General features: G+C 45.6%; 1 protein-coding gene across 2 annotated transcripts in view; it reads right to left on the minus strand.

The window, feature by feature from the left end:
- Positions 1-13,200, minus strand: part of LOC106580720 (leucine-rich repeat and fibronectin type III domain-containing protein 1-like protein) — a 114,524-nt gene that overhangs the window by 28,819 nt on the left and 72,505 nt on the right. The gene's annotated exons all lie outside the window — the stretch shown is intronic.

Raw genomic sequence — 13,200 nt, forward strand, 5'->3', positions numbered from 1 at the left:
AGACATGGCCGTGTGGGAACATTAACCCTATAAAGCTGTGTATTCATTTAACCTTTTGTTTTTTGAAAATGATTTCTCGCTGATATGAAAGATGAGGTCCTTATACTTCCAAAACCGTACCGCAAGTGACGCAGGTTAACGTTCTGACTGAGAGTTAACAACACCCCCCCCTACAAAAACCGCCTTCGTCCAATGACTTAGTGATAACTAGCAAACTTCCGTACATCGCTGTGTTCTGTATATATGACCTTATTTTAGCGCCCCAAACATGTAATACTTCCAGGTCAACTGTAATATGAATACCATTGTAAAGCACAATCAAGCAAAATCAAATGATCAGACTTTCATGCTGCCCGTCTCTACATGATTGAAGAAGGTCATTGAGCTCCGTTGCCTTCTGAGCTACTGAGTGATAGTGAAAGGAGAGGATATGTCGTGTGGGGAAACAACTTTTTTCACCCGACTTGTCAAACTTATCACCTCTAAAATGTAAATTAAACACTCTAAAGAGTTTATATAATGTGTCATTACATACCTATTTGAAGGTTTGTGTCGAATTTGAATAGAGTTTTTAGGGCGGCGCTAAAGTTATCTGCACAAGTAAACTGCAGCTGTCGCGGCTTTTGAGAGTCTTGATGACTCGCAGTGATGATGCGAAAAATGTACTATCGATTGAATTAACTATTGATGAACTAACGAGGAATTAACTTTACACTCATCATTACACTCACCACTATTCATTTCTTGTTTTTAAACCCCCTGGTGGAAAGAGGCTGTACGGCACACAATGAGTTGCATTATGCGTGCCGTACGTAACGTACCGCGTCAGAGGGGTACGTTTTTTCACCTTTTCTCGAATACTACTGGTCCATTACCATGTCAATCAACGCATTTAATGTGCATATTCTTGCACCATCTTGTACTTCCATGACCTCTAACCTTGTGTTCTTCTTCTTCTTCCTTTGGCTTTCTGGCAGAGTAAACGCTGTGTTGCGTATTGCTGCCTTTCACAGGTTGGAGTGCAGATTGCACATTTTGTTCTCCCCCACAGTTGGCACACAGTAGTTTCTCCATCCCAACCCTCTGACTATGCCTTCTTGCCATTGCCATTGAGTCTACGTCTCACCAAACGACAGGCTCACAAACACTAGGAATAATGAATTTAATCCACCTCTACACTCAACGCTATATGCGCTATATAACGCTATATGCTACACTCAACGATCACTTCTTTGAGCGGTGCTTTGCCCTGGAGAGCAAAACACGCCACAGGTTGAGCCCCGAGCAGCGTGACTCAAAGCGCCCGCTTCCTCTGAGCGGTAGATACTCAAAAAATATCGAAACAATTCCATTTCCCGACACTTTCACAGATGTAACCATTCCCAGTTTGTCCTTTACCCAGCTTGACACAACATATGGGTTGGCCAAAAAGCAGGAATTCACTCTTTCCAAAACTCTCACTCCAACCGGTCCAAAATAATCTCTGGTAGGATTCTCAGGGCAAACGTTAGAGGTCTCAGGTAGGCCCAATTCTTTCTCAAATCGCTCGCCACTGCCGACCAACTCCATTTCAAAAGCCTCAAGATTCTCAGGAGAGCAAGAAGACCTAAAAGGTAAGATAACTTGGATTGCATACAGGAGACATAGGTATGTAGTCAAGTGACAAACCTCTGAATTTAGTAGCACCATTATGCCATCGCGTTATCACACTCCCTCCAAAAGGCCTCTAACCTTATCACATGACATGAGTCAATTATAGGAAGGAAAATATCTGACCACTAGGGGGCAAGAAGCCACAGAAACATCTAACTGGAAACATGACAGTGGCCATGTGACCACCCTTGGTTGAAGTCAGGACCTGATCTTTGCAGCACCTGAGTCACACTGCGTCTAGTAGTTCTGGCAGTTAATACAGTTCTACTCTTCCCCAGTGTTTGATAGTGTGTGTGTGTGTGTGTGTGTGTGTGTGTGTGTGAGAGAGAGAGAGAGAGAGAGAGAGAGTCACAGAAGGTCTTTGTTGTGTGCCACACACACACACACACACACACACACACACACTCTCTCAGAGGAACACACACCCATCCCCTCACACACACACACACACACACACACACACACACCATTGTCCAGAGCACCTGCTTCCCTCTGTCGGGTCCTCAGGTGGCAGACAGGGCTAGTTCAGCCCACTTACACTGATGGCCATCTGGCTTAGGCTATATAAGTGGCCCATCAGTTAACACATGGCAGAGAGACTCCCTGCTAGGCTGCCCTCAACCCATGGTACACACTCCTGCCACCACTCAGAGTCTTATGATTTGCATGTTCACCAGACAGAACCTAGTTTCCCCAAAACGAAATCCTTCCAGCCATCTCAAACTGCCTATACATTTTAGCAGAGTCCCAAGATGGAGGCCATTTCGCTCTGATTGTTTCCAAACATACAATACGTTGAGACATAACTGTAAAATGGCAGATTCAACTCGCAATGAAAAGCAAACCTACAGTAGGAGCCGCTCGGACACATAGAACACAATGACAGTATACATCTCTCTGTGGCCATGTTGCGGATCGATAGATGTGATAAATGTGGGATAAATATGGCACTTGCCACGCTTCCTCAAATCTGCCCGATTACTTGAAGTGGCTCTGAGTTGAAGGGGGGGGGGGGGGGGGGGGTCAGAACACCTTAATGCCTTTCAGAGAAATCCCAGTCATCCACAATCACTAAGGAGCTTAGCTACAGGCTTTGAGAAGAAGCACCCCAAAGCACCCGGAAACACCCCAAGAGCCTATAGGAATTGATCTACTATCAGCGGATATTGGCTTACATTGCCTTACTATAATTGAGTATTTCAGGAATTAAATCTGCTTGGAAAACTTCCTAAAGTCATTGTGAGACATGATTTGGGAGAAGACAAGTGGACAAAGTCAGTTTAAACGTTTTTTTGTTTTTGTTTTACTTCACAGTGCAGGCTTGAGTGCTCCAAAGAAATTAGTATTTCAATCAAACTGTTTCTGTGATGGATTTGCACTTAAAAGAGCAGGAGCATACTTTACTAATGCTTCTTATAGCATTCCTGCTAACCAAATTAATGTAATGCTTAGTTTGATGTAAATTACTAAATGAGTCTTGCAGTTCTTCCAAACAAATTAGAATCTCTATTTGATGCACCATGAACAACAGCATCCAATAGATAATAGTATTAATCTATGATACAAAGTACATTGTTTGAAAATCCCATGGAGGATAATTGGATGGGTTGTGCGTGTCTGTGTGAGTGTGTGTGTGTGGTTGTGAGAGAGTGCGTGAGAGAGAGAGCAAGAAAGAGACAGCAAGAAAGAGAGAGAGAAAGCATGTGACTGGGTGTGTGTGTGTGCTCATGAGAAAGAAAGAGCATGTGACTGTCACGCCCTGACCATAGAGTGCCCTTGTTTCTCTATGGTGTAGTAGGTCAGGGCGTGACTAGGGGGTGTTCTAGTTTAAAATGTATATGTTGGTGTTTTGGTATGGTCCCCAATTAGAGGCAGCTGGTAATCGTTGCCTCTCATTGGGGATCATATTAAAGTAGCTATTTTTCCCACCTGTGTTGGTGGGATATTGTTTTGTGTTTGTGCATGTGCACCACGTACTCACGTTTCGTTGTTCGTTTATTGATATATTTTGTTTTGCAAAGTTTCACTTTGGAATAAAGATGTGGAACTCTACACACGCTGTGCCTTGGTCCCGTTTTTACGACAACCGTGACAGAATATCCCACCACGCAAGGACCAAGCAGCGTGCCATGGAGGAGAAGGTGTTTTGGACATGGGAGGAAATCATGGGAGGACATGAGACCCTTCCTTGGCGGGAGTCGCCAAGGAGCATGGAGGGACAGCGACGACGCCAGGGACAACGGCCACAGAAACCCCAAGATTTTTTTTTTTTGGGGGGGGGGCATGGAGCTGGCGGTCGAGCAGCAGAGAGTGCCAGAGCCTTTTTGGGAGTAGGAGGAGGAATTTGATGAAAGATTCCGGAGAGAGGTGGTAGCGATGAGAATGCTGCAGCACAGGCGTGCTGAAGAGCATGACACCAGTTCGGTGCCATCTGCACCGGTTTCACGCATCTGACCTCCAGTGCGCCTCCCCAGTCCGGTACATCCTGTGCCGGCTCCACGCACTCTCCTTGAAGTGCGTGTCACCAGTCCGGTGCCACCTGTGCAGGCTCCACGCACCAGGTCTCCAGTGCGTCTCCCCAGTCTGGCACGTCCTGTGCCAGCTCCCCGCACTCTCCTTGAAGTGCGTGTCACCAGTCCGGTGCCACCTGTACCGGCTCCATGCATCAGGACTCCAATGCGCCTCCCCAGTCTGGTATGTCCTGTGCCTCCTCCCCATACTCGCACTGAAGTGCGTGTCACCAGTCCGGTACCACCTGTACCGGCTCCACACACTAGGCCTCCAGTGCGCATTCACAGTCCAGAGCTTCCGGCGACAGTTCCCAGTCCAGAGCTTCCGGCGACGGTTCCCAGTCCAGAGCTCCCGGCGACGGTTCACAGTCCAGAGCTCCCGGCGACAGTTCACAGTCCAACACTCCCGACGAGAGTTCAAAGTCCAGAGCTCCAGGCGATGGTTCCCGGTCCAGAGCTCCAGGCGACGTTTCCCGGTCCAGAGCTCCCGGCGACGGTTCCCGGTCCAGAGCTCCCGGCGACGGTACCCGGTCCAGAGCTCCCGGCGACGTTTCACGGTCCGGAACCTTCAACAACGTTTCGCGGTCCAGAACCTCCCGCGACAGTCCGCGGTCCGGAACCTCCAGCGACGATCAGCGGTCCGGAACCTCCAGCGACGGTCAACGGTCCGGAACCTCCAGCGACGGTCAACGGTCCGGAACCTCCAGCGACGGTCAACGGTCCGGAACCTCCAGCGACAGTCAACGGTCCGGAGCTTCCAGGCATGGCGTCCAGTCCAGCTCCATGGCCGGAGCCTTCCTCTGCGCCGGTGCCCAGTCCAGGCACGGCGTCCAGCCCAGCTCCATGGCCGGAGCCTTCCTCTGCGCCGATGCCCAGTCCAGGCACGGCGTCCAGCCCAGCTCCATGGCCAGAGCCTTCTTCTGCACCGATGCCCAGTCCAGGCACGGCGTCCAACCCAGCTCCAGGGCCAGAGCCCTCCTCTGCGCCAGTGCCCAGTCCAGGCACGGCGTCCAATCCCGCTCCAAGGCCGGAGCCTTCCGATGCGCCAGTGCCCAGTCCAGGCACGGCGTCCAGCCCAGGTCCAGGGCCGGAGCCATCCTCTGCGCCGGTGCCCAGTCCAGGCATGGCGTCCAGCCCAGCTCCATGGCCAGAGCCTTCTTCTGCGCCGGTGCCAAGTCCAGGCACGGCACTGGAGCCGCCACCGACACTAGTCACCCCCCCTAACCCCCCCATTTGGTTTCAGGTTTTGCGGCCAGAGTCTGCACCTTTGGGGGTGGTACTGTCACGCCCTGACCATAGAGAGCCCTTGGTTCTCTATGGTGTAGTAGGTCAGGGCGTGACTAGGGGGTGTTCTAGTTTAAAATGTATATCTTGGTGTTTTGGTATGGTTCCCAATTAGAGGCAGCTGGTAATCGTTGCCTCTAATTGGGGATCATATTAAAGTAGCTATTTTTCCCACCTGTGTTGGTGGGATATTGTTTTGTGTTTGTGCATGTGCACCACGTAGTCACGTTTCGTTGTTTGTTTATTGATATATTTTGTTTTGCGAAGTTTCACTTTGGAATAAAGATGTGGAACTCTACACACACTGTGCCTTGGTCCCATTCTTACGACAACCGTGACAGTGACTGTGCGTGTGTGTGTGTGCATGCGTGCGTGCGTGCGTTTGTGCATGTGTGTGTGAATTTGATATTTGCGTTCAGATGATGGACTGTTCATGAAGACACCGAACAGTGTTCATATTACCACACGGTAATGACAAACGCATGGCCTTTGCCCATCATTTCCGGCGCATCAACTCGATCCATCCTCCTCATTCAATGACGTAGCCACCTCCGTTATGATATCCATCAATAGGTAACTCAACAGCATCTCTGTCATATTCTGCTGCATTCACTCCTTTATAAAAAAGAGTGACCTGTTGTCGGCGATTTAAATCACTAACTGGGCCAGCGCCTCCCTCCCTCGTTATCGCTACGGCTGTTGCATGTCTGTCTGCTTAATTAATCTAAACACTCTCTGGGATGGAGGAGATGGAGGGGCTGGGGAGGGGGGGGGGGGCGTGTCAACGCCCATAATAAAAAAATGATCTGGGCCTTGGGGAGGATGATGAAAACTCTGAGCAAGATGCCAAGGACCAGCACATCAGTATGGGTCTGGGGAGGTGACAGGGCCTTTCGCTGAGCACAGCTAGATTTGGACCAGAGGAGGAGAGAATGGAAAAAGTACCGCGGTAACTGTGCAGTACAAAAGGGCCTCGCTCACGCCCATGTAACTATCTAGAGCGAAGTGACTTTTGAACTGTGGCGCTTGATAACATTAATTCTTTTTCATGGGTTGAGTATAATTGGCAGTCATTGAAGCAGGTATTTGGTACTTGTGTGAATGCCCAGTTGGTGTTAGGGGGTGTAATCCAATTAGTTAATACTAAGTGAATCATTGAATTCGAGGACAATGGCCTAATGATTAGCTAAGTGCGTAATGCCATTTGTGTGTACACACATATTAGTAGAGAATTACAAACAAATTAAATAAGGAAGGCATGAGCCGTAAGTGAACTAACAACTGGCAAGACTCAGCAGAAGAGTTAGGGAGAAACACACTGCTTACATATTCTCCCATTGATCGATAAAACATACCGTGACTAGGGTTACAAAGCTACCAGTAATTTACCAAAGTTACCCGATATCTTCGGTAATTTTGGCAATCTATTGTAAGTTTGGTCATTTATAGTTCCATAACTTGGTGTCCATAATTGTCCATGAGTTTCTAGTAGATAGACCATATGGTTCAAAAGGAAATAATTAATTTAACCCTCCTGTTGTGTAGTGTCGAATTGGACCGATTTACAAGTTTGCTCTCTGAAAAATGTAGTTCATTTAATCTGATTGTCATAAGGTTCCATGACTTGGTCCACACAGGGCATCTGAACACATAAAATACATTTTGATGATTTTCAATACATTTTGGGTGTTTTATTTAGGTTTTGTACACTTGTGGTGTTCCTGGTCAAAAATGACCGGTCATTAGAAATGAATGGGTGAGACTGCAATTAGTGTATACAATTGAGTTCAGGCACATGCCCATTAATCAGATGGACACTTCCTTTCCCAGACCCCCACATGCATGTGTGATTGAACACACACACACACACACACACACACACACACACACACACACACACACACACACACACACACACACACACACACACACACACACACACACACACACACACACACACACACACACACACACACCTCACTCCTCTTCTTGGCTTCCATGGCAACCCCCATGGGAACCTTTCCCCAATAGAATCATTCCACCAGGAGAACCACACCTGTTGGCATTCTCATAAACAATCGCAACATTGTTTCAATAATATATAGAACTTTTCTCACAGCCCTGGTTTATAAAGCTTTTTTGAGGCCTTGCTCACAATTCATTCTGTGGCAACACGATATAATGTATGTGAGGCTCTTGATCCTATCTTTGATAATGACACTGGTGAGGAGGAGTGTCAAGGTTATCGTCGGTGAAGGAGGACCAAAATGCAGCAGGACTGTGTTTGTTAATTTTGACGAACTGGATGCCTGGTGCGTGGTGCTGGTATTATCTTCACCAGACAGCTAGCACGCACCTCAGGACTATTAATAAACGCTACTCCAGGTGATAACATTAGGACACGCTCTGTAGGGCGAATGTCGTGCCTAAAACACCAACACAGTAGCTCTCTCATCCTTTTCTCCTCCAATTTTCCCATCAACTCCCTTATAGTCTCTGTTTCTCTTTCCTCCACTTTTCCCCTCACTAGCTCTGGTTCCATCCTCGGCTCCGCCGATCTGTCCGTGTGCCCCCCCCAAAAAAATTATTGGGGCTGCCTCTCTGGTTTAAACGCCAGTCGCGTTCCTCGGTAGCGTTCCCGGTCCTCACCGAATTCCCCTTGCTCCTTCCTCTGCTGCTTGGTCAATTTTTGGTGGGAGATTCTGTCACGGTTATCGTCGGTGAAGGAGGACCAAAATGCAGCAGGACTGTGTTTGTTCATTTTGAACATTTATTAAATCAAAATTAACACAAAAACAACAAAACGAAATCAAGATATACCGACAGTCTTCTCAGGCTCATACATGCTAGACAAGAAACAATCTCCCACAATGACACAAACAAACACACCCAACTTATATAGGACTTCCAATCAAAGGCAACACCACACAGCTGCCTTCAATTGGAAGTCCACCCCAATTAACCAAACATAGACATACAACTAACTAGATCAACATAGAAATACGTAAACAAGGAACAGTGCCCAAAAACCCCGGAATACATAAATCAAATGCCCTTTTTAGAAAAACCACCACCCCGAACCACATAAACCAAATACCCTCTGCCACGTCCTGACCAAACTACAATAACAATTAACCCTTATACTGGCCAGGACGTGACAAGGAGAGAGGCCAGGAAACTGACAGTTTCATCTGATTATTTGTTATAGTCAAAAAAATGCCAAATCAACAATGGCATTGTTTTTAATTCCCTCTGCAACTCATCCAACTATTGACAAACTGCCACCAGTTTGATGCCAAAACATTGACAACAAATACGTATTGACATAGTAAAATAAATAAAAGTGTGTAAAAAAGAATAATATAAAGGATATTTCATATTAAACCCCAACGGTATTCACAAAGTTCATGGTTTATATTTATAAATATACATTTATAAAAATGTTTTCATTACATTTTTTATTTCATGATTTTACATATTTTACATGCGATAAGAACGCACAGATGTCCAGAGATAAATAAAGACACCTTTAATAATCTTACGTACACAAAAAGGCCGCTAGATGTCTTGTGATATATTACATAAATTCTTTGAAAGATTCAAAAATGCTGGTAGTTTACTGGTAAACCTCAAAAGTTTCCATAAATATATCCTCCATTTGCAACCCAAAGAATGACACAACATTCCTTCTTTAAACTTAAGTTCAGGATAAAATTGGATCATACCAGAGCTGAAACAGGAATACCAGTGTGTGGTTTTAGGGTTATGGGTCATCCGACCACATAGTACATACCCTGCAGCCTTCCAGCAAGGAGACGTCCTCTCATCCCATCAATCATTCACAATGGGGGAGTCACTAGCTTGGAGGGGAAGACTATCTATCTAGGCTAGTCTCTTCTCCATGCTATATCCCGGTTCACACATTAACCATCTGCCAATCACCTCTGATGGAGTGCAGCTTCCAGAACTACTATATGGAGCCTAATGACATACTGTACTTCCTCGTCTTCATGCATGGTCATGGCTAAGTTCATATTATCACATGAGATAAAGGTCTGGCTTCAAATTGAAAACATCCTCTATCACCCACATCAGAATTCAAAGGAATCGGTCCATAATTCCGGCTCATTTCATGTTGATTTTAAACACTTGATCCTCAGCAGTCTAGTCGTCTAACTTGTTATAATATCTTTTCAGAGAGTGGTCTGTTATTTATTTTCCAGCATAGGGATAGTCAGGTAAGTCAGTTGATTTGATTGATATGCAGCCGGAGTAGCATGCATGTATACATTAAGGGAGCAGAGTTTTTGGGGGGGGCGGAGATGAGACACCCAGATGGGTTCATGTCTGGTGTTTCTGGTAGGGGATAAAGCCAATCGGCCCCTTGCTGCCCTTTCCAACAGAGGCACACGTGAGGAGAATCCACTAAGATGGATAAACCTGGAAAAAAGGGGAACATCACCGGATTCTAAGAGGCCAGTCATAGAAAATGGGAGCACCGAAGAAGAAGGAACACTTAAAAGAAAAAGGCTAAGCTTAGAGATTTAGAGTCAGACGTTGCATGGTAGTTAGTAGAGCAGTGTGTACGCGCGTGTGTGTCAGAGAGAGAGAGTGTGTGTCTGCGCACTTGTATGCCCGTGTCTCTGAGTATAAGTGTAGTGCACATGGTAATGTGCAGCTGAGCATATTATGTGTGATATCACAAACACCAGTCGAAAGCTTCAGCACTCTGTATGCATACAAATGAGATATCACACGTGATGGCAGCCTATCAGAATCCCCACCTTCTTTTTCCTGCTGTACATAACTTAAATGCCGTCACGGCGTATAACCTTGAAGAAAGCGTTGAAGTGGGCAGGTAGACGAGGAAGAACAGGTTGGGATATTCATCTGTCCCACACCAACATTCAACTCAACGCCTGGTTTAATTTGTACTGGCAAGCCTTAAAACCAACACTTATAGAGATTAATAATAGAGATTTCATTGACTTTTAAATAGATTTTTGTGTTTTGACTCAATCTTCGACAGTCTATTTATACAAGGCGCGTTTGTCTTACCGTTTAATGTTACAGTTGTTGGCATCTGATAACAACAAAACATTATAATGTTGCCATTCTTTGTTGAAATACGCTATCAAAAGACAGGCAACAACATTGTCTTTCTTGGATCCCTATTCGAGATCTCCACGCGAGATCCGATCTTACATACTATATGGACTGGATGAGTCAACTTTTAAGCTTTAAAGCCCTGGCCAGTTTGGAGGTTAGTTCCAACACTGAGGACCGCAATGTAAAGAGTGGTTAACAAAAAGAACAAGGTAGACCGGCTTGTTTCCTCAGACAAAAGGCTAAATATGTAGGTTTTGGCTATCTACCCATCTCTGTACAGGCGATACGCTGCACCATCATGCACAGTGAGACAACTACTTTGATGGTATACCCATTGCTCAGGAGAAGCCGTGTACAGCAATGTAATGCTCTTCTGTTTGATTCTATTTTGATTTCTCACAAGGCAATGCTGTGAACACATCATTGTGCCCTCTTTGCAGGGGGCCTTCAAGTACAACACCAAAAGGAAATTACCTGTCACGTTTGAAAATAGGATGAGCTTGTTGGCAACCGAGTCTTATCAAAACCATAATTTGGGGAATTCACTTATGCAATGCTCCGTTTTGCTTCACGCATCATACTTTGCCAAGCCTTTGTTTAGAAGAATCCCTAATGTTTACTGTTTTCATTTGTTCTGACTATATATAGTCCTTATAAGGACTGGCTGAGAGATATCGCAGGTACACTTCAAGTGGGCAAATGGTTGCATACCAATGATCTCACTGGGCAAAGACATCAATTCAACATCTATTCCATGTTGCTTCCACGTCATTTCATTGAAATGACGTGGAAACAACGATGACTGAACCAGTGTGTGCCCAATGGGATGGCTTTGTCTCTCCCAAGTCCAGCTGGGTCCCATTGCTTCCTGGTGACACCCCGCATGGATACACTATCAATGCCATCGACGGGTACCGCCCAAGTGACTGTGCCAGCATATATACAGTGGAACCCAATGGTCCTCACAGCCGGCCCCAGGTGCTTCTGATATAAACTATCAATCACTTCCTACATCAGAGGAATGGTAGGGGCCATGTCCCAATACTGTCAGATGGCTTCCTTTAATAGTAAAAAAAAATCTGTCCGTTGATGTGAAAAAGACGGATTGATTTACACTGTATCAAATGCATTTGTCAACTCATTTCAGATCCACGGACATGAAGGAAAGGACTATCAAGCCCTATTGGGCACTATTGGGCCGAAATGACGTTTTTTATTTTTTACAGAAATGGCTAAAATGATCAAGGACACATTTTGAGTAGGAGCTGGAACAGACCAAAGCGTACATAGCAGCTAATTTGCAAAGGGCCAAATCAGCAGAAGGGTACCGGCAGACATTTCCATAGCCCTAATGCGTAGCGAGCTGGCAGGCTGGACCATTCGTTTGGTCGACCCAGTTCCTGTGGGCATTATACTGATTCGCTCGTCATAATTTTTGGGCTGCGGCGTGTTGTTTACTGGGACCTGGCAGTGGCTGTTACGCCATTCCTCTGCACAGCTTTTGAAAAATGTCTATAAATTACAGCTTCGGGGTGTTGTTGCTAGCTTGAGCTCCTCGCCTCTGAAACATGTCCCTTATGCACATTCTTCTCTTCTTCCAAATCAATATGGGAGACAGAGGCTGAATTTAAGAAAGCTTTGCTGCCCTAGAGTCAAACAAAACCTCTGATTCATCTAAAACAAAGAAATATGTTTTTTTATGATGAGTTGTTTAAGAAATGTACTGTACTGTACTTGCTTTGTTTGTGTGGGTGTGTGTTTGTATTAGTGTATTGAATGCCTTTGAGTGTACTATGTGCTCATACCCTTCAGTGGGTGTGTAGACAAGTGCAAGATACATACTGTAATATGCTAGGTTTACATAACTGTGTGTGTGTGTACAATGTGTGTGTGTGCTCACTGCTTGCCCACACCAAATAAACAAATCAGTCAACTAGTCAATGAGAAACAAGAATCAGGGAGCCAGGTTTAAGTCCTTAGTACTAGATAAATTCACCTACAGTAACATCTCTCCTGTCCATTCAGTTAATTTGCTGCCGTGTTCATTCGTTTAGGCTCCCCACACTATCTGCTGAGATAGAGTGCATCAGAGCACAGAAGCATCAGTCTATAAACTGTGTACCTGCTCTAAAACTATCCACAATCCAAACTGTGTCTCTCTGTGCACAATGCTCCTCTCCGTGTTCAGCATTCAAAATCATCCCTCCAACTCCCCGTGGTAACAGACACAGCTTGGGGAATACGTTTCCCTTGAAACAAAGATTGAAAAGTTCTCTCTTTCTCTCAGTGTTGGCTGTGCATTTTCCACAGTGGGACAGACCTGCCTATCTTCAGTCACTAAGAGTTGCCACCAGAATCTCGGCGTGGACGCCCTAAATGAGATCCTAAATCAATTTTCTCCCTTTGTGACTGCTGTCATTGATCAGAGAAGAAAAAAAAGTTGCCTGCATACAGCCCTGGGCCAGGCCCTGTAAGAAGACGTGAGGAGACTTGAATGAAAACCAATACTTTTTGAGGACCAAAATAATTAATGAGCGAACAGAACGATCCATCAGCATCTATCAGAGCGATACAAACTCTACAAATTGATATAAATTGATGTTGGACCTGGCATATGCCATGACGGAAGCATCAAAACAAAAAA

The sequence above is a fragment of the Salmo salar genome, chromosome 20 (assembly GCF_965601325.2).
Source record: "Salmo salar chromosome 20, fSalSal1, whole genome shotgun sequence".
Classification (NCBI taxonomy): Eukaryota; Metazoa; Chordata; class Actinopteri; order Salmoniformes; family Salmonidae; genus Salmo; species Salmo salar.